Consider the following 21,176-nt stretch of genomic DNA (forward strand, 5'->3'; position numbering starts at 1 on the left):
ACAGGCAGACCCAGTGCACCAGACCAGTGTATCGGTAGGAGGGCCTGCCGTACGGTCATATTCCCATTCAGCTACTCTTTACCCACAAAGAAACCTTGCATCAAGACTGATTTGGTAAAAATGAGCAAAATTCTATAGAAGCCAACAGAATTGTGAACTGCGGTGGCTCTACAACATACCTAATCGTTCACTTCTGGCAAATCTAAACAATTTTTCAACCCCTCTTTTCTTTTCACTTTTGGTTGCCATTTGCGGAAGCAGGACTAAACGCTGTGCCCTATGTCCCACTCCCTCGGTGTGACTGTTGCTTTTTGTCACCAAACGCTCGCAGGATTACAACAGAAATTAGACAGGGGTCTAATTAGATAGGGATACAGAACTGAGGGATGCTTTATCTCATACCGCCATCTCCTGGCAAACGGCTGAGTTACAAATCAAAGTTGCCAACCAGGCCTGCTGGGGGCAGCACTGGGCGCGGCGCCATGGCAGTGTCTGCGCGGCGGGCTCTCGCTGCACAGCGGAGGGTGCGGTTCCTCCGCGGGCCTCTCACGGTATTCCATCTTAAATTTAAAGGCTGGAGAGTTACACGTGGGGGCACATATTGTATGCAAAGCACAAATGGAAGTTCTAAGTTCAAAGCTTGGGACTTTTTTTTTTTTTTTTTTTTTTTTTAAATAAAAAAAGAAGGAGGATGCTAATTGTTCAGGATACCTTTTCTCACTGGCCTCAGTGAAAGGACCTTGAGTGCTTTTTCCTTTGTTTTACTCGGTGTTTGGAGGAATAGACTGCAACAGGTCTGTAGAAGTGAGAATGATAGCGTTTAGCTGGATAGCCATGAGCAGATATTTTACCTCAGACAACTTGATCTGAAATAGGCTGCCTGATGTAGAGAGCTAAGCAATATTGGTTATCACCAGTTTACTGGTTTAGAGTAAGCAATGCAGGATTTCAAGGCGAAGGGAGAGAACAATGCCTTTACAGTTCCAGAACCTTAATCATATTTGCTAAAGGAGTAGCCTCAATTGTGTTGATCCAGGATATTGCTTCACCCTTCAGTCTATGTTGCATATTTCGGGAAATGCCAGCAGCTCCTGAGGTGTGAAGTAGCTCCTTACAGGCTCTTCAGTTGCTGTGGAGCGAGAGGTGGATGGTGTATGTCCTTTGTTATCAATGAAGAAACCCCACAGGATTAGCTTTTTCTACCAAGACTGTCTTGTTGGAGAAATTCACTGAAATATGCTGAGAATTTGTTAACTAATTTGCTAACTGATTACTTTCAGAAACAAGTAACTTGCTCTGGCTGCTCTGAACATTTTTTCTTTAGTAGCATGTAGACAAGGATTGATGTATACTGAATCAGCTACTTGAAGAAAATGAGCAGTTTTCATTCCCTTAAGGGTTTATCACAGGGCTGTTAATTCTTTTCAATCTGACTTTACTTGTATCATGACCATTACTTAAAGCCGCTTGAACTGCACCTGATTTAGTATCATTTCAAAATAAAAGCCTTGTGGGAGAATGAAAGCCCTTATATTTTCTTTACAGTGGCTTCAGGTATTACTTTGCTGGGAACACCAGCTTCTGTCCTTTCTCAGTCTCGTGCTGGAAAGATTGCTTTCATACAGAGGTTGGAAGTTGTCAGATTAATCAACTTGCCCTGAAGTAAACACCTACTAGACAGTCACCTAGATTGTAACTTAACTTTGATTTCTATCGCATCTAATTGTATATGGATGGCTATGCTTAGATTATTGTACTGATGTGTGTTGGTCTTTAAATTAAATCTTTCCTAAGTTATTGATAGGGCACCTGTGAGAAGAAGTGGCTGGTCAGTGCTTTTGTTGCTGTTAATTACTGCAGTACCTATTTTGCTGTTCAGAATCTGCGTTTGCTGTTAGCTACTTGAAAACAAAGGATTAGATTTTAAAAGATGTGATTTTTTTTTTTTTTTTAAACTAAAAATATAATTGGGTTTTAAGAACACAAGAATCTTTCCAGCTGTAAATTCTAACAGGTATGAATTCATTCTCTTATTCTGAAACCTGTTCTGTAGCTTTTGAAATTGTTGTCTTTTAAAACTTGTTTTGAGGATTTATGCAGCAAGTAGATTCTACAGAGTCCTTAAAAAAGCATGAAAAATTCCAGGACAAAGGCTCTATTCACTTCAGCAGGCTGTTTCTGTTACTGGTTTAGAGCGTGTGTGAGATTCAGGACTTCAATTTGCCTTTTGGAGTCAGCAGTGTGATGTCATTTCCTGAGCTGCGTGCTGGAAAATTGGAAAAACTGAGATTTTCAAACAACCAGCTTTCTCTGAAGCCCAAGAAATGATACATTATGCTGAAACTTATGCAGTTAATTCTCAATTAAAAAGTACTTCTGAATAGTGAAGAGGAACTCCAAAAAGATGTGCTTTTTACTATTCAGGGATTTTCCAAAATAAGATTTTGTAAAATAGTTGATCGTCATGAAATAAAATATATCTTTCATTGTAGCCATGAAACAAACATGTTATGGACCAGAATCAAGTGCTGTGATACTGTTTTTACAGTAAAAACAAACAAACAAACACCACCAAAAACTAAAAAACAAAACAAAACAACACAACACTACCTCCTTTGGAATGAGATTGAAGGACAGCTAGCTACTGTCCTTCCAGAACACCTTTTCAAACTTTTGTTTAGAGAGTATGTATAGGGCATAGCTTGGGAGTTCTAGAGTAAAAACTATGGGAAGCTGGACATCATTTTAGTTGTCATAATTTATACTGGTTCTCAGGACTGTCTCCATGAAGCTGAGTACTTTGAGACTCCCACATCATCCAGAATTGGAAAAGTTTAAGGTTCATTTCACATTGAACTGTTTCTTCTTTGACGGATGGAGATTGTTTCACATTTCTTATAAAGGATGCTCTGAATTAGTCTTTAATTCTTAATTTGGCTTCACGACAAAAATCAAACATCCATAAATTGTCCCTTTGATTTTGAAGTACAAATGAACTTTTTAACAGTCTGTGTTACTGCTGACTTGGAGGACCCATTTTGCACCCTTTGTTGGGTATTTTCTTGTTTGGGTTAGATTTGTCTTTGATTATAGCTAGTTTAAACCAACTCTAATCTTTTAGCACATTCTTTGTTGTTTTTAACTCTTGCATGTAATCATTCTGTTGTATGATTTTATGTTGTATTTGTTTTGTGGTCAATTTCATTAAATGCTACAGAATATTCTTGGTAGGGGACGAGCTTATTAAATACTCATTAAATGCTTGTTAAGGAGATTCCTTTAAAAACAACAGCAGCAAAAAAAGTGATGTGATGCTCCTGAAATATAAAAAGGTCTAATTCACTTTTCAGACGCATTTCAGCAAATCCTCACTTGCTGTGGCCTGGGACCTTGCTGCACTTTTCACTGTGTTACATCTAGTTATTGCTGTCTAAAGGGATAGGTGATATGGCTGAAGACGGACACACAGCTCTCAAAAATAAGTGGAATTCACCCACCTATAAAATTCTTGTTAATTGATATTTTCAGTTGATGCATCATTAAGAAGGCCCTCTAGTAGTTTTAAGAGATTGGTTTTATTTCTATTAGTGTTAATGTCCAGTAACTACAGAGTGGTAATCTTAAGAGTCTACAGTGCCTATGTGAAGACCTCCTGTCCATTTGTGCAATGCATTTGGTTTTCTTTATGGTGAACACATAGAAGTTACCAAGAAATGTTAGTACAAGCAACGCTTTTAAGATAGAGCTATTGCTCTTACTATTTTACACTAATAACTACTGTAGCTTAATGGTTGAAAACAGATATTCCAAAATGTCAAGTTGCATATGTATTCCTTGGCTCTGAAAGAGGCCTCAGTAAATTCTGCTTTTATAGGGTTTCTATGACTGCCAACAGAAGAACTGTAATACATTTAAAGGGAGTGAAAATTGGAATGAAACATGCCAGAGTAGAACAGCAGTTACTTCCTTTTTACCAATGGGAGAGAACTGATGCAATAAATCATTAGAACAATAAGGGAGGTATGTTTGAAAGATTAGTTATTAGAAGTTATAGTTTAATGATAAATTATGAGAATGAGAAACCTGTATGTAATTCACTACAATCCAGAACTTCCATTAGGGAGTATATATTTTCTTCCTTCCTAATAGAAAGGGTAAAACAAAAAAATTAGTGTTGGCTTTTTTTCTGTGTGCGTGTGTGTGCGTGTCATGGTTCTATGGTTCTTGTTTGTTTGTTTGTTTGTTTTTACTTCGGGTTTCAGTATTCCACATCAAAACATCATGTAGTGTACGGGGCATTAAAGTGTCACTGCCCCAGTCCCAGGTACCTATCCCTGTACATTACAGCAGTCACGGGATCTGGCCCTTCCGGGTGGGGGGGGCGCTCTCTTGCTGCCTTGCAGTGGGTGCTGGAGGGTGCTTTCCTAGCCGTTCCAAGCTTTTCAGGTTTGACTCGGCTCCGGGAACTCTCTCTCTCATCTTGTCTGATTTATTAATCTCAATTTCAATTAAATTGTATATATATTGTGTTATCTTGTATTCCAATATTGTAGTAAAATAAGTTTTCCTCCATAGATTGTTGCCGCTGCTCTTTTCCTCCCTTCCTTCCTTCCCATTTTTGTGGGACTGGGGTGGGGGGGGGGAGGGCGGAGGCCTGTCGCCCCTGTCACGGACATAGATTGATCTGGTCAACTCCGTGACAGATTTTTGGCGCCCGAACAGGGACACGACTGCTTTTTAGCTGTTAGAACGGATCTCTTTTTCTCTCTGCTCTTAGAGAGCTTCGTTAGGGAGCATTATCAGTAGTTCAGGTTTCTGCGCTGGAAAACCTGACCTTGAAAGATTAGGCGTACTGCCAGTGTTCTGGGATATTTGTAAACTTTGAGCACTACTTAGTCTGGGTAGTGCCTTTTTTTTTTTTTTTCCCTGCTCTTGTTAGCTTGTGTGCGTATGAAAGCATACATTTTATGAAGGCAAACTACAATAGCAGTAAAGTGGAAAAATGGCTTCCTGTATCCTAGAAAGGGTAAAGCTCACTTGAATTGGAACATTAGCAGATCCAAAGGCATAGTCCTTTAGGAAATAATTTGTAATGTTGTTTCAACTAATTACTGTACATAGGAAACATGAAGTTCAAAACAGTCATGACCTTTCTTCACATGCAAAAATAATCAATTACATGCTTTTGATTATAAACTTGGGATGCACGTGTCTGTAGATGCTCATACATCCTACCTTATTTTGTATACCTCATCTGAATGCTGTTAAAGCCATCTTGGTGAATATAGATATTTTGAGACAGTGTGTGAATGAGATTGAGATGTTGATGAAATGGAGAGTTCAGTGCATGATTACCGAGATGATCAGAGAATTGGAGCACTTAACAAATGAGGAGATGCTAAGGAAACTGGATTTGCTTAGCTTGGAGAGTGAAAGGCTGAGGGATGGTGTTTGGCAAAAGAAGGTGATGACAGGGTCTTTGAACAGGATACAAGAGCTACAGAGCAATAACAGGTAATAAGGAAGGAAAATTGGCTCACTCCTACCAGTAACAGTTCAAGAGGAGGACAGTCTTTACCCTTAAATGAGGGTTCACACTGGCTCATGATGTGACCTGGCAATCCCACTGCAGATGGGAATCTAACTAATAGCAGTCTCCTACTCCATAAACAGGGGCCAGAAACTAGACCCAGGTTGTTTTGCTGAGGTTCATAGTGAAAGGATTCAGAAGCAACAAGAGAATTTCTGATTAAATACAAAGATTGAGGATGGTTGAACACTGCAAATACTGCCCAGAGAGGCTGTGCAATCATCATTTTTCCAGTTTTCAATATCTGGCTGAATAGGGACCTGGGCAACCTGATCTAAGTTTGGAACTTAAATCAGGAGATGGATAAGAATCACTAAACATCTCTTCCAAATAAAGTTATTCTGTGATTGTAAGTATCTTTTAAACGAACTTCACATAATGCAGAAAAATTATTTTATTTGATATGACCACAGAATTGATGTGGTCTGATAGTGAATGTAGAAAAACCCTGCAATTGTATGTGAAGTAGATGTAAATAGTACTGATTGTTTTGCCATTGAACAGCCTTTAAAAAATACTTTCAAAATCAGGTATGTTTCTTAACTTATCTATCTTAATTTTTCCATCATTGATTCTTACTCTGGAAAATTGATAGGCGTATTACTAGTAAAGCTGTTTGGTTATTCTTTACTAGTAACGCCTTCTCTGTGGGAGTGAATGATGGATGCTAGCTGCCAATTTTTTTTTCTACATTATTTTATCATCACTGAAATTTCTCAAGAAACTTCTAAGTGTGAAAAATGCCGCCTCTCTCTTGAAAAATAAAGATGGTCTTGTATCAACACTCTTTCCCTACCTTGCTCTATGCCCAATGTGACCACAGACAGCACAGGTATAAACTCTTCAGTACTCCTAGAATGACAGCTATTTTAAGAACTGGAACAAACCATGGCAATACATTGCCTACCCAAGGAAAAGATGTTGTGATATGTTATCTCTCCTGTGAAAAAGGATTGAAAAAAAAAAAAAAAAAAAAAAAAAAAAAAAAAAAAAAAAAAAAAAAACACCAGTAATTTTGTAGTCTGTATTAACTTCTAGTGTTTTGCTTATGAAGAAATCTCACTTAACTGAGATGAGAATCCTGCTTTTTCTCTTGCTATAAATGCAGAAATCATAAAAATATTGATAAATTTATAGACAACAATGATCTCAATATCCTAGTAGAGTTTCTATGCATTTTATGAGAAACTACTAAAAACAGAAACACTTGCTATACTTTAGTTGATTCTCTTAACTGGGTGTCCTAGCTTTCAATACACTTCAGATATCAACCTGGACTGTTTTCTGAACTTATTCCTATTTGTTGAAGTTTGAGTATTTACTGAGCTTCTAACATCCCTGATGCTCTGAGAATGCAGTAACAGAGGTAATTAAGTACAGTACTGTCTCAAGATTTTGTCATGAGATTGGTTACGTTACACTGCATACTGGGAAGTTATGTCTGAGTTAATCATAGATAGATGCTACTTGATCATTTTAATGCTACAGAGATCCAGAATAAAAGATGTTTTTAGAAAATGACTTTCTTAATGAATATAAAACTTCATGTATTTCTCTAAAGTTACCTATAAATCCATGTTACTAGATAGATAGTGTGAGACACTGTCCACAAGTCTGTGTGCTTTGCAAAGGCATCCAAAATCAGACAAATCCATTTACTGTAAGAGAACTGGTCCTATTCTCATCAACATTGTACTAGAAGAAGGAAGTTTTATGAAGCATACTGAGTGCAGAATGAAGGACATTCAGGCCTTCAGTGTTGTGTTCCTGTACGAAGAACGTGCAGACATGAACAATAAGAGTACAAACGTGTTGTGCTTCTAAAAGATCCTGGATACAGTGTTAAGCCAGTCACAAGGATTCAATGTATCAGAGAGACAAAAGTGAAGAGAGCCTTTTACTTAAATGATTCCTCTGGAAGGTAAATGTTCCTTTCACTTCAGTTCCTTTTTCTTCCCTTTTCCCGCATTAAAAAGAGTAATAATGAAATAAATAAAAGCCTAACTTAGTAATTGGTCAGAAAACAATCTCCATTCCAACAAATAACATGCATTGAGCACGCTATCATTGCTGTAAGGTTTTAAGAGTAAAACACAGTGGAAAGCACAGTAGCAAGATCCTGGGCTACAGCAAATAAATATTTGCTCAAACAGTAATAGACATAAAAATAAGGGAAAAAAACTGCTTACCTTCAGAAAGCCTTAAGTATACAGGGATCTCTAGAAAAATAACCTTGGCTCCACTGCCAACCCTTAAATGAAATCTGGGAAGGGGTGGATCCTGGCTTCACACCTTCTGGTCACTTAGGTGCACTGCTTTCACCTGAGCTCCCTTGGGTTGGCTCTGCCTTCCTGGCAGGTGTTCAATCACTGTTTCAAGCTGTGGCTTAGTATTTCTACTACACCTTAGAAAGAGGAATGTCCAGATTTCCATAAACAAATAAATGCATAATTAACTTCTCTTGGGCACAGTCTGAAAAAAGAGAAATTTTAAGAAGAATCCCAAATAAAGTAGGTGAAGTGGAAGGGTATCACTTGTGAATAAGTCTTGGAAAAGAATGAGAGCCTAGCTTAAGATATTATTGAGATAGAAGAAATACTTTATCTGAGAGTGTGTCTTCAAAAGCAGTTGCAGCAGCAGGAGAGCTCTAGATTTGTCTTGCCTGTGGGAACATGTACAAATTGCTGTCCAAGAAGTAGGTGAAAAAGGGTTCTGAGTTAGCTGAGATACTGACAGTCAGGACAAAAGAAGAATAAGTATTAACCAGTGGCTCTTGACACACATTATGACAATTCTGAGGATGAGAGGAATTCCAAATGGTGTTAAACGGAAAGAATGTTACACAAATCCCTTGTTTATGATATGTTTTTAAAAGATTTTAATTACTTATAAAAGCTACCCTTCTGAAATGAAGGGGATGGAGAAAATACTGCTAAAAGACTCACAGTGGTTCTACTATATGCAAAGCGAAAATGAAACACAAATCTTTCTTTGGCAGTCAAAGTAAAAATTTCTTTAGGCTTTTGATGCTCTAAGACGTTTATTTTTGTGTATTCCACATGCTTCCTTAAAAATTATTTGTTTTAAATATGCTATTTCACTTGGAAGAAACATGGAACAGAAGAGGAATTACCACCAGCTGGAGTTCTGCTATAGCTATACAAGAAGCTGCAAACCAGTGTTTTACCCTCTTAGAGCTCACTGATGACAAATTTAATAAAGTTGTATAAGTCTTCATGACTTCCCAGATGGCATCTTTAGTTGAGAGGATTGGTTGTGCATTTTTTTTTTTTTTTTTTTTTTAGATAGATTCATGATGTTTCTATCCTTTAATATTCCTTCCTGGAAGAGGGCAAGTATTTCCCAAAAATGGGACCACTGTTGCAAAGAATTTACAACCTGAATTTGTTTGATATGAATTAGTATGTTAGGGAAACAAGCAATAGGGAGAGAATGGGATGAGGAAGTAATACATTTTTTCATGATGAAAGATGAGATTCCTGTTGAGCTCTATTTTCCTGCTAAGCTTCTGAAATGCACATTTAAAAGAGAAACTGCAAGGCACTCTATCTACTTGTTTAGCACAAGCAGGAGGAACTTTCAGGACTGCCTTGATGCAGAATTTACCAGTGTTGAGAGAGCATGATAATGTGAATTTTTCACACACAAGTGGAAACGAGGCATTTAACAATCCCTGTTCATTACATAGCAGTGGTACAAATTCATCCCTGATACAGGTTGGAGCAACTCATCTGACTTTTATGGCATGGATGCACAAGCAAGGTGGTACTCATGTGACTCAGTTGCAACTGAAATAAACTAATTACAATTCTTCTTTTTATGATGACTGTATGGGAACTGCTGAATCATGGCCTGAACCTCTGATTGATCACCTGAGGCAAGCGCTGAGTCAGCCATGGAGCACAGGTGAAGGCAATTCTCCTGTGCTGCTGGAACGGGTGGAACCTGGCTGCACCTTTCCTAGACCTATTTAAGAGCTGGCTACAAGGGGAAGGATCTTTTCTGGGGATCCTTTCTGCTGGAGTTTCATAGCAAGCCCAGGATACAAATAGGTATCCTATCTATTCTGCTTTGGTATAGTAACTGTGTAGCCAAGCTCTCTGGTATATCTCATAACTATAGCATCTGTACATTCATTGATTGTACAGATGATGAATAAAAATTGCTAATGATGAATAAAAAATTACTAATTTTTTAATCTACGCATATTTATAGCTTTCTTAAGCTATGAGAATAGCAGTGCATGTTTTATTCACTCTCTATGTGCTGTGTGGAACTTGTTGTATGTTTCTATTATGGTCTCAATATTTTTCTCTGTTTTCCTACTTTTCTGCTCTCCCTCTGTTGTACAGACCACCAGACTACATGCACTACCTCCTTCTGGGGTATTTCTTGAGATGTGGCTCCTATGACTTGGCTCTGCTTTTCCTCACTGTCAGCAGTCTCTTTTACTACTATTGATTTTCTCAATAGATTCCCTAGATTCAGCTTTCTTCCTGGCTGTTTCCTTATTTTCTTGAAAATAAGATGGAGTTAGACCTCCTGGTTAACAGCTGAGTCGGTCTTAAACTTAGGCTTCTCATTCATTTACATGAAAAAGTTGGAAAAAAGTTTTCAGTGGTTTCTGACCACATAGCAGCACATTAAGTTTCCTCTGTTCTTTCATGAAGGGAAACTTTGAAATACAAAAAAATCTTTATTGACTGTGATTAAATAAATTGTGATTTGATATGACATATTTACAGATTCTTGGCTGAAATCCTCTAGAAACCAGATATTGGAATTTTTTTTCTGCCAGTTTGAATGATGCTGATGTGACAAGCTGGTCACACACTAGTTTATTTTTGAACTGTCTTAGGCTGAGGACTAAGCAGTCAAAGGGGTCTTCAGAAAACTGTGGTTATTCAAAACGTAATGAAGGCAGATTCCTTAAACTTCCCCTGCAGATCCTAAGGAAGCTCTCCACCTGATACAAGACAACTTGTGAAGATGAAAAGATGAAAATACATCTTTTTCCTATGCTGTATTTTATTTTCTGTCTCTTGTGATGTGCATAGCTTAGTGAAGCTCTGGTTCCAATGCGTAGCCGTGCAAAGAAATTTGGGTTCCTATCAAATTCAAGAGTATGTTTCTTTACAATTGAGCCAACCCACATCCTGTTGTTGAAAGTAGCCAGTACCATGTGTGTTTGCATCAGATAGTCATGAAAAAAAGTGGTCAAAGCTAGTTGCACTCTTTGTAGTTTGCTCAATAGATAGTCAAACTACTATTGATTGATTTATGCCTTTGTGACTAGCTAGGATAATTTCTAAAATATTCTGTGTAGTGTTAATAGGACACTTTGCATTCCCCTCACAAGTTTGAATTAAACAAGATAGCACCTCTTCTAAAGAAATGTTAACACACTTTTTTGTCTTACTTTCCTAGTATTTTGTTTCACTGTGAATGATATATCTTTTTAACGTCTAAAAATCACCAATTATATAGTAAAAAGCCAGCAAGTTACTTATAATCTTTTACTGGACAGAAGTAAATATATAATCAGTTTGCATGAGCTCAGTTGTTTTCCTCAATGTCAGCATTCCTGCTATTACTGGGCCCCTTGTACATGTCTAGACCTATTCCTGCAGGCATCCTAGCAATGCTCATTCTCTAGTCTTTTCATAGAATCACCAGGAAAGGACCTGCAAGATCTTGTAGTCCAACCATCCTCTATTGCTGCCATTGCTACCACAAGCCCACAGGCCACTAAACCATATCTCGTAGCTCATCATCCAGACTCTTGAACACTGCCAGGGATGGTGACTCCACCACCTCTCTGGGCAGGCCTGACCATTCTCTGAGAGAAAAAAGTTTTTCCTTATGTCTAATCTAAACCTCTTCTGGTACAGCTTGTGGCCATTTCCTCTGGCCCTATTTATTGCCTGGGAGAAGAGGAAAAAGAGCTTTTTGCAAAGCTCTCTGTCCCTTCCTGCCCTGCTCTGTATTAATTCATTCTCTTTGCGTGGCCATGAGAACAAACAGGAAAAGGGAAAGAAAAGGGCAGCTCTGTTGAATTCTTTCTTCATAAGAAGCATTTTCTTCACATGAAAGTCTTGCCAAAATGGGCAGAGACCTTCTTCCATGTGCTTAGGGCAAGGTCTGTGGTTCTCAGGGGGACTGATCGAACACATGATGCATGCTGCTGTTTCAGCAGATGAGTATGATGATGATCTGTATTTGGTTTGCTTTTCCACAGGGGAAGATCGTGCACTGCTAAAAGTTTGAATCATTGTGAATACATGCTAAAGGGCTGGATTAAATTCCCTGGAAGAATTTTGGTTTTTACATTTCTCAGCACCTATTGCTTGACTGTGCACCATTAAGAATCACAGAATCACAGAATTGTAGGGGTTGGAAGGGACCTCCTGAGATCATCGAGTCCAACCCCCCTGCCAAAGCAGGTTCCCTACACCAGGTAGCACAGGTAGGCATCCAGGCAGGTCTTGAACATCTCCAGAGAAGGAGACTCCACCACCTCCCTGGGCAGCCTGTTCCAGTGTTCCGTCACCCTCACTGTAAAGAAGTTCTTGCGCATGTTTGTGTGGAACTTCCTATGCTCCAGTTTCTGGCCATTTCCCCTTGTCCTGTCTCCACTCACCACTGAAAAGAGTCCGGCCTCGCCATTCTGCCCCCCACACCTTAGATATTTATAGACCTGGATCAGGTCCCCTCTCAGTCTTCTTTTCTCCAAGCTGAACAGACCCAGTTCACTCAGCCTTTCTTCATAGGAGAGATGCTCCAGGCCCTTCACCATCTTTATGGCCCTCCGCTGGACTCTCTCCAAGAGATCCCTGTCTTTTTTGTACTGGGGAGCCCAGAACTGGACGCAGTACTCCAGATGAGGTCTTACCAGGGCAGAGTAGAGGGGGAGGATCACCTCCTTTGACCTGCTGGACACGCTCTTTTTAATGCACCCCAGTAAGCCATTGGCCTTTTTGGCCACAAGGGCACACTGCCGGCTCATGGCCAAAATCCTTTTATGATATTGCATATTGTATTAAGTGCAGAAGTAAATGCCACAACCACGCTAGTGAAATGCAGTAGACTATGCTCTAAATTAAATTGATGATTAATCATTACTGAAAATCGCAACTTAAAATATCTTTACAAAAAATAAAATTCTGTATTTTAGTTACATTTATATTCATTTTTACAAGAACAATTTGTCTTTGTTTGACTGGCCTTACTGCTGCTTGCAGCTAGATGGGGTGAGTACAACACAACTTAAGTCTGAACGCCAGCCTTGAATTACAAGATCAGAATGAGGATCTCATTTTAAAGTCCAACACTATGTTTTAATATATGGCTACCTTGAGAGGTTAGGTCTTTAGTTTAAAAAAACAAACAAGCAAACAAAAAAACTATGGTCTAATTTCTGGCATTTTGTTAAACAAGATGCAAGTGAAATTTTATTTTAATGAACACAAAATGAGTAAACAACTTTACTGCAGCTTTCACAACCATCATGGGTTATACCCATACTATCAGATTTTTTCCTAGGCACTGTCTGCGCCTATGTAATGGATGTGTAGGGTTATATCTGGAATTTGAAGGGGATGGGAACCAGAGAGCATTGTTATGTCATAAAACAAACGAATCAATTGAGGGAAAAGAGAACTTATTCTTTTCTTTTTCCTTAAATATTTATCCTTCAAGACCACTTCAAGAAAGTAACCACTAGATAGTCATCTGTCTTGCTGGTTTCCTGCCCAATTGTTAAGAATTTAACTGCATTTTTCTTTTTTCTTAAACAATGATCAGTGGATCTCTCATTTATCTCCTCTGTCACTTGATTCATAAAAACATTGCAATAAAAGCATGGCAAGATTTTTGAGAACAAAATGCTTTTTAAGCACAAGACCTTGGCAGCTAGGAGAAGGCACAAGTTGGATGCTTAAAAAGGCTAACTAGAACCAGCTGAAGTTTTTAACTTCGTGAAGCTGAGCATATCCACAGATTTTTATATTAAGCAGATAGAGAGCCATGCATTTTATATCACTTATTCCATGATAATAACATACAATTTATAATAATTACTGTAGAATTTCATCCAGTAACTCCTTTGTCAATCTCAGCAGTTTTGCTGCTGAGCTATCTACACAAGGGGAGCTGTGGAATGGAAAGGACACTTGACTAACTTGAGCTCCTATGGGAATCTTGGGCAGAGCTGGCAGTTGAAACTAGATCTCATGAATCACAGGCCAATTTTGCACAGAAAATCAATTTGATCTAGTTAGCACAGTAATGTACTGCCTTTTGCTGGTGAACATTTTAGCTACATAAAGAACACTGAACATTGTAAAATCATGGCAATTTCTTCAGTAGGATCCACTTCAGAAAAGCTGTGGTTTGCAGAGTGCTACAGGACTGATTCATCATGTTATCTATAGCAATTCTTCTTTTTCTTTTTTTTTTTCCCTATTATATATCTCAACAGTAAAGTATCAACCCCTTTTTCCCCCTACTTTGTTACATGGCACCCTTTCCTTTTCAGAATGTGCCATAAAGTTTCATATCCCATCTCCGCACTCAAGTTCTGTCAATATAATGGATGAAAGAATATTTATAGAATATTCTTTTGGGGAGATGCATGATAGTAATGACTAATCACTTATCCATTTTTTTTTAAATTATTCCTAGGAGCAAAAAGGCTTATGTGTGGTGATGCACACTTCTAAATAAATACTTTACAAAAGAAATTCCATTAAAATATAAACTATGCTGCTTTCTCAGGCCATGTTAGGGGCTTGCTATACTGAATTTTGCATGTAGTGTGTTGCCAAGGGCACTATAAACATACACCAAGAAAAGGAAGCATTTATGCACCTCTGAATTTCTGGTTTCCTATGCTATGGTTTCAGTGGAGTTTATAGCAGTAGTTAAATATCAGTGTGAACTTGTTGCAATACAGAATATCCTTCCACATATTTATCTTCCTGCTCTGATGAATTTGTGGAACAGACAATGGTAAAAGGCACACTTGCCTAGGAGAAAATTGATGACAGATAGGACTGTTGATTTTATACTTCACAGTAATATGGTTCTCTTCTGACCACGTTGACTTGCCCTCAAGTCTTGTACTTCCCTAGCAAGACAAAAGCCCATGTTCCCAAGCGAATCTGGTCCATTGCATTTATTATGTTTAAATGCCAAAACTTGTTCTGGAGTTTTCAGACATGAATTTGGAACACTGGGATTCATTAACAAAATATGACTGTATCCTCCAAATGTATTGTAGCAGGGGACTAATTTTACTGGAAACTGGCACAGGCAGCTTTTCTGGTGTAGAAATGATCTGACAATGTCTGATATTGTCTTAGCCTGTCAGATGTACAGTGCTAGAGAGAGTTCCAGGCAGACCTCAGTTACTACCCACTGTACTCTCTCTGTATTGCACAACCTATTATGCCTTTGTCATAAACAAAGTATAATAAATACAGTTTATTTCCCTTTTTGGCACTAACAGTCTTTCATCACCCTTCTTGGAGATGCACAGTGAAAAACAAACCAATCCTCCAATCAACAAGAAGTAGTAAAGATTTTAAAATGGTATTTTTGAGAAAAGCCTACATCTGGCACCTATTATATACTTCTTTGTAGGTGGGGTCAAGATGATTCCTGCATCCCAAGTGGAGAACTTGCAGAAGGGGAGGATTGTTTACTCCAGTAGCTCCCCTTCATGAAAAATGAAAAGCAACTTCAAATGTCCATGATGGTTCAGTTAAGGTAAAATATGAGGCATGTGATCAAAGGACTGAAAAATACACAAATCCCAAGTGAAGGTCTGATTCCATGATGAATACTCTGTTCAGCCTTTACCAAGAAATGTAAGGGCACCAGAGAAGCCATCCTGGATGACAGAGGAAATGCATCCCATAGTACACGTTGGGAGGATTAAGGCACATCTGCTTCCTTTTGTCAAGGCACATATTTCCCAGACTGTTGATGGATAAGGTTAGCATCAGCAAGATACAGACTGCATGACATGTATCATCTAGAAGCTTTTTTCCTCTAAGAGTGGGAAGAACTCTGGAATGAAAACAGTTGAATGAAGTACTTATCCCTACTTATCCCCCTATATATATATGTATATATATATATATTTTGTGTGTGTGTGTGTGTGTGTGTGAAAAAAAATCAGGAAAGACTTATGATTTAACTTGAAGCAATTTTTTCAATCTACTTTACAGCATTGACTGTGAACTGGAAATTTGATTGTTGCTTAACTTAAGTGCTTTTGCCTCCTAATTCATAATCTAAGAAACTCTACCCTTATCTGGTGTAGATTCCCATTAGGGCTTTTAGTTTAAACGAAGCTCTGAAGTAGCTCTGTGTCTGTATGAGAAATAAAAGGTTTCAGACAGAACAAAGAGCCAAGAATTCTTGAGTTATTTTTCTGGTTTTAATGCAGTGTATTTTTCATTATGTCCCCATGTGCTGCTGTGTAGGATAAAAATGTGGTGATTCTCTGTCATCCCTCTTCCAGCCATTTGTTTTAGGACAGCCACAGGGCTGCTCTAAACTTAACCGCTTCCTAATTATCCTTAAAAGACAATATCACTTGTGCTGATGAAGATAATGGATGGAACAGAGGGAGATAAAAGAGTAACTGAAGTTCACTGTGCTTTGACCCCATACCGGTCTCCCAAGCCCCATCCTTTTCAGACCTGGCTAAAGAAGGTGGAATTTGGCTCTTAACCTTTCTGTAGCGAGGGGCAAGTCAAATCTGTAATATCTTCTGAGTGGGTTTTTGTTTGTTTGTTTATTTTTTACTTCTACTGGTAAAGTAGGGAATAATCTCAAAGTAGCAAGTCTGACTCTGTGAATGTAAATGAAAAACATGACTGTGACCTAATACTGTTAGCTGATTTGGTTTAGCTATAGAGCAATATTCTGTTTAGTAACTTAATCAACAGAGAGATGTTCACTCATCAGATAGATACTGAAAAACCTTTTTTGATGTATCATGGTGAGAAGGACAAGCATCGCTATGTATGTGACATGTTAGGGTTGCCCTTCTCACAACCTTTTGCTTTTTATTTGCCTCAATTTTTGGCCTGCTAGCTAGAAAAAGAAGCATTCTTTATCAATGTTTTCTTTTCTTTTTGAGAGGAAAATACATTTTGCAGAAGCAATTCACTGAATTTATAGTGCATCACCATGGTGATCACCATGGAAGCCCAGAAGTTATAAATTATCATATTCCACAAATAGTTAATAAAGCACATTTTTTTAGTATGAGTACAACGTAAATTACAACCTGTGTTTCTGTCTTGCAAATGCTTCATTGTAATGAGAATTGCTGCAGTAATTGCTGAATATTTTCATCGCTGATGTGAAGAGCTCAGTTTTGCTCTTGTAGGACTGCTGTGCTTGGGACTGTGCAGGGATGAGACACGCAGCTGCTGCCTACCTGTAAGACCAAGAGGCTGGGGTGTCGCCAAGCATCAACCCAGGCCTTCCTGTAGGCCTGCCAGAGCCCATCTGCTAAACACTGTTTGTACTCAGACTAAATACTTGCATCTGATGTTGGATCTCAAAGCTGAAGGGAAGCTGAGAAGCTGTAGTGTGGCTGTCTGTGTGGCACTGGGGAGAGAAAGGAAGCCAGATGAATGTCCTGCGTGTGAAGTATGAGATCTGGCAAGTCTGCCATTATGCACTGATACTACTCGGAGTCAGCTTTCAATCTGGATTGTGCCGTGATAAATCTGTGCAACTCCACTGAATTCACTTAACAAAATCAGGCATTAGGATTAATTTTAGTAGAGTTACTCTGTGTTTTACCAGATGCAACTAAGATCAAAATTCTGAGTTATGTTGTCTTTAATTTTAAACAATTTAAATTTAAATAACAAATTCAGTAAGTGTATGTAAGTCAGTAAGGAATGCTGAAAGGGCAAATTCTCTTGTTACTTATAGCTGTCTAAATAGACCATTAAGGATTTGATACAGGTTCAGTCAAGACTCAGCATGGTGGTTGATGCGTATACTTTAAACAAGGCTGAAACTGTGGTTGGGTGAGAGCTTAACAAAATCTTTTTCTCTCTGTTAGTAACCACTTCCCTCCTCCTATTGCTGTCTGCTTTTTTCCATATTAATGATTAATTACTCATGTTCCTGCTTTCTGACTAAAATGCTGTCTTCCACCTACTGTTTCCTTGTGTTCTATTCCTTTATAGTTGTTCCAGCTAAGCACCATCTATATGCAAAGCATCCAACTGTTTATAAGAAACATGTGGTTCTTATTTTGCTCTGTTCCAGACATGACGTATATGCGCATAGGAAGGAAGATGAAGTAGTTAACAGTGCTAACAGAAAACTAGATGTTCTAGAAGAAAACTGCTTGCTTAAGTGAGTTAAATATATAATCTTTCCAATTAAAATATTCTTAAATCAAGAAAAAAAGTAGTTTCTGGATTTGTGCTGCAGAAGGAAATATTTTTAGCATTGCAAATTGTTGCTATACAGTCTGAAATGATAGCAAAGTTTTCAAAATCTGGTTTAAATAAGCAGTATTCTTAAGGAAACGAAAATTTAAAGCTTAAGATGGGATCGTTTTTATTTTTTATGAGTTCATGGAAAACTTTCCAGATATTTTTGAAAATTGCCCTTCAAAACATGGAAGATTTTGTCTCATTTTGCAAATATTCAGGAGGTAGTAGCACATAAAAACTTATTTAACAAGGAAATAGCCCGTGAAGATTCCAGTCCTTTTAAAGACTGATTCTGGGAAACCTTTTTCTGCACTCTATGTAGAAAATCAACTATGAGAAATCCTAGAGCAACAGGGGGCAGTTATTAGCTTGACTTTGCTATGGTTTACGGTGAGGATTTAGATGCTTGAGGGCTTGATCCTGAAGACCTTGCACAGATATCGTGTGCCTAGAAAATGATATTTCAGCACATTATTCTGTTTCTGAACTGCCATAAAAGTCTTTAGATGTACAAAGTAAAACACACCCTGCCTGGCTGAAGGAACACCATTTAAAAAAGGACTACATGTGTGAGTGAGCTGAAGTAAACTGGGATCAGAGCAAGTGAGCTAGCACGTCCACAGTCCTCTGAAAGTGTCTGTATTGGAGTGTTGTCTCCACCATCTTTATTTGCAAATTTCTCAGGTATTAACTGTGTATGAAGACTCTTGGGCCTTAGGGTGTGTTTCTATAGCATGAAGCCATTGTGTTGCAGCAGTGTGTTTTGGGAGCTGTTTTTGTGCCGGGTGGGGGGGGTTCAGATTGCACCTCTTGTTGCAGCAACTTCCATTCTTCTCCAGGAAGATATACTTTATGGTTTCATGGTACAGAGAACTGAGTCTTGTTAACTAGAGGATATGGGTGCACACTCAATCTACGGTGCATATTAATTGCATCAAAGTTACTTTGCATCCTTCTGAATATGTTGCAGGGAATTGAGAGCACAGTGGGTCCTGATCCTTAGCTGAGGCAGTGATGGGTACCTTGAAGACTTAAGAATGGCCATAAGATCAGATTCGGCTAGCACAGATCCTCCCGATGTTAGACTGTTTTAACTGTGTAGGGTAAGTATATAAGATACTGGGTAAGAGGAGCAAGATGTTTATTCTGGTTGACTTTTCTGGCACTCAGCAATGTAAAGATGGTATATCCAGAGGCTACTTCTAGGCCTCTGTGAGTAACAGACACTAATGGACCTATCCTCCTGCACGTGTACAGCTCTCTCTCTAAAACAAACTGTGAATTAAAACTATATAAATACCACACGTTATATAAATATTAGTGTGGGTGAAAGTTAATATTGTAGGGAGTTGAATAATGTGGACTGGCTGCTAATGCTGTTAGAGATTTCCGGGAGTGGTACAGCACAGCTCAGAAACCATTAGCTAACTCCTTCCAAACACACTTTTAATCCATGAGGAGGTTGGGGAACCACACCTAAATTCTACTGTTATGTACTATTTCAAAGGAAATCCCATTTGAAAGAACTATATTATCTGTGTTTTGCTTTAGGAAGCCCGGCACACATCACATCTCATTTTTCCAGTGCAAGAGAAATGCAGTTTTAAATCAGATGGACTACAGAATTAACGTAATTGTGTCATATACGTCACTGATCCATCATGTAACATTCTCAGAAGAATGCACTAGCCTGTCATTGTAAGATTGTTGTAAAACTAGTGATTGTACAATAATCAGTGAAGTTTCTTACAGATTCTAGGGGGGTTTCATATAGACACAGAAAGTTATCTTCTGAAAAACTAATAGATCAAGACCTTGTTTACTTTAGAAAAGAGAGTATGGCCTGTATCTATTTCATTCTTTTTTTTCCCCACAACCTCTAATTTTTTTTCTCATTCTCCTCACTGGGAGCTGCGCAGATGATACATCTGATATTTTAATTTTTCTGCAAAAACCCAGTGCAAAGATATCTTAAAAGCTCTTCACCTAAATAAATACACTATCTTAAGTCATGTATATCTAAAGGAATAACTTGATAGTCTTCAAACATGAGGTGTATAAATGATAAAGGTATCAGTAGGAATAAAAATAAGGGCAGAATATTTTAGGACAAAGGTAATAGTTGAGGAAAGTGCTGGAAACAGGGACTTGAATGTGAAGATTGCACCCTCATGTTGAGAAGAAGCAAAAAAAAAAAAAAAAATCTAAATAGTCAAGTATACTTACACATTCTAATTTTCAAGCAGGAATTCAGTCTGAACATTGTGCACGGCAAGTTATGTTCTTACTTTTAAAATCATGGTACTTGTACATCAACTGGGTAGAAACAAATGTTTATTTTCTGTCTGAAAAACACACATTTTTCCAGTTTGATTGCCCAGCAGCTCTTTATTTGTCTTGGATGTAAATTCATAAATGTCTTTTCAGGAATAAACTTGCCTGCAGATGGCTACTATATGTTTCTGGAAATCTTTTAAAAATCTGTCTATTTAAACTAGCTTCAGTGAAAATATTATAAATAAACAAGGGTTTCAGCTAATTCTTGCAAATATTCTGGAACAAAATCCATGTCAGGCCAACAATGTAAAGCTGTGCCTATTGTAGATTATATTCTCACTGGAATTTTGTCGTGGAAAATACTGGATGTTGCCTTTAATTATGATTATGACTTTTCATGTACCTCCTAATTCACTATTTCTGGCAATACAAATAGTTCCCAGGTCGGTATTTTTTCAAAGCACTTCTTAAAAAAAATAGTTGAACGTCAGTTGGTTTCACTTGGATGTGTTAGTTTATATCATGTATTAAGCAATTCTCATTACTTCAAAGTACTAAAATACAGCTGTCCCCACTTTCATAGTTGCAAAATCAGATGTCAAGTATACTACACTAAAACAGAGAAGAGACCTCATTACTTACTTGGTTTTAGGTTCTTCCACTAGTTTTAATAAAATTAAATTTCTCAGTAACATTAAAATTCACCCATAGTACAGAGCCACACAGAGCACAAAAGCTATTTTCAGAGCAGATTTTCAGATCAGGTCACTTTAAATCCAAAAGTGCAAGCATGTTTTATTTGAATTAGGGAT

The 21,176-nt window shown here is 38.0% G+C and overlaps 1 long non-coding RNA gene across 1 annotated transcript; it reads left to right on the forward strand.

Annotated features, from left to right (window-relative positions):
• Positions 1-4,411: 4,411 nt before the first annotated feature.
• On the forward strand, positions 4,412-19,146 carry LOC122189795. Its single transcript, XR_006181973.1, has 3 exons — positions 4,412-4,446; positions 17,915-18,004; positions 19,058-19,146. It is a non-coding gene; the product is annotated as an uncharacterized LOC122189795 (long non-coding RNA).
• Positions 19,147-21,176: the final 2,030 nt, after the last annotated feature.

Source organism: Lagopus leucura, unplaced genomic scaffold (genome assembly GCF_019238085.1).
Source record: "Lagopus leucura isolate 7727_CA_CO unplaced genomic scaffold, USGS_WTPT01 Super-Scaffold_100157, whole genome shotgun sequence".
In the NCBI taxonomy this organism is placed as follows: domain Eukaryota; kingdom Metazoa; phylum Chordata; class Aves; order Galliformes; family Phasianidae; genus Lagopus; species Lagopus leucura.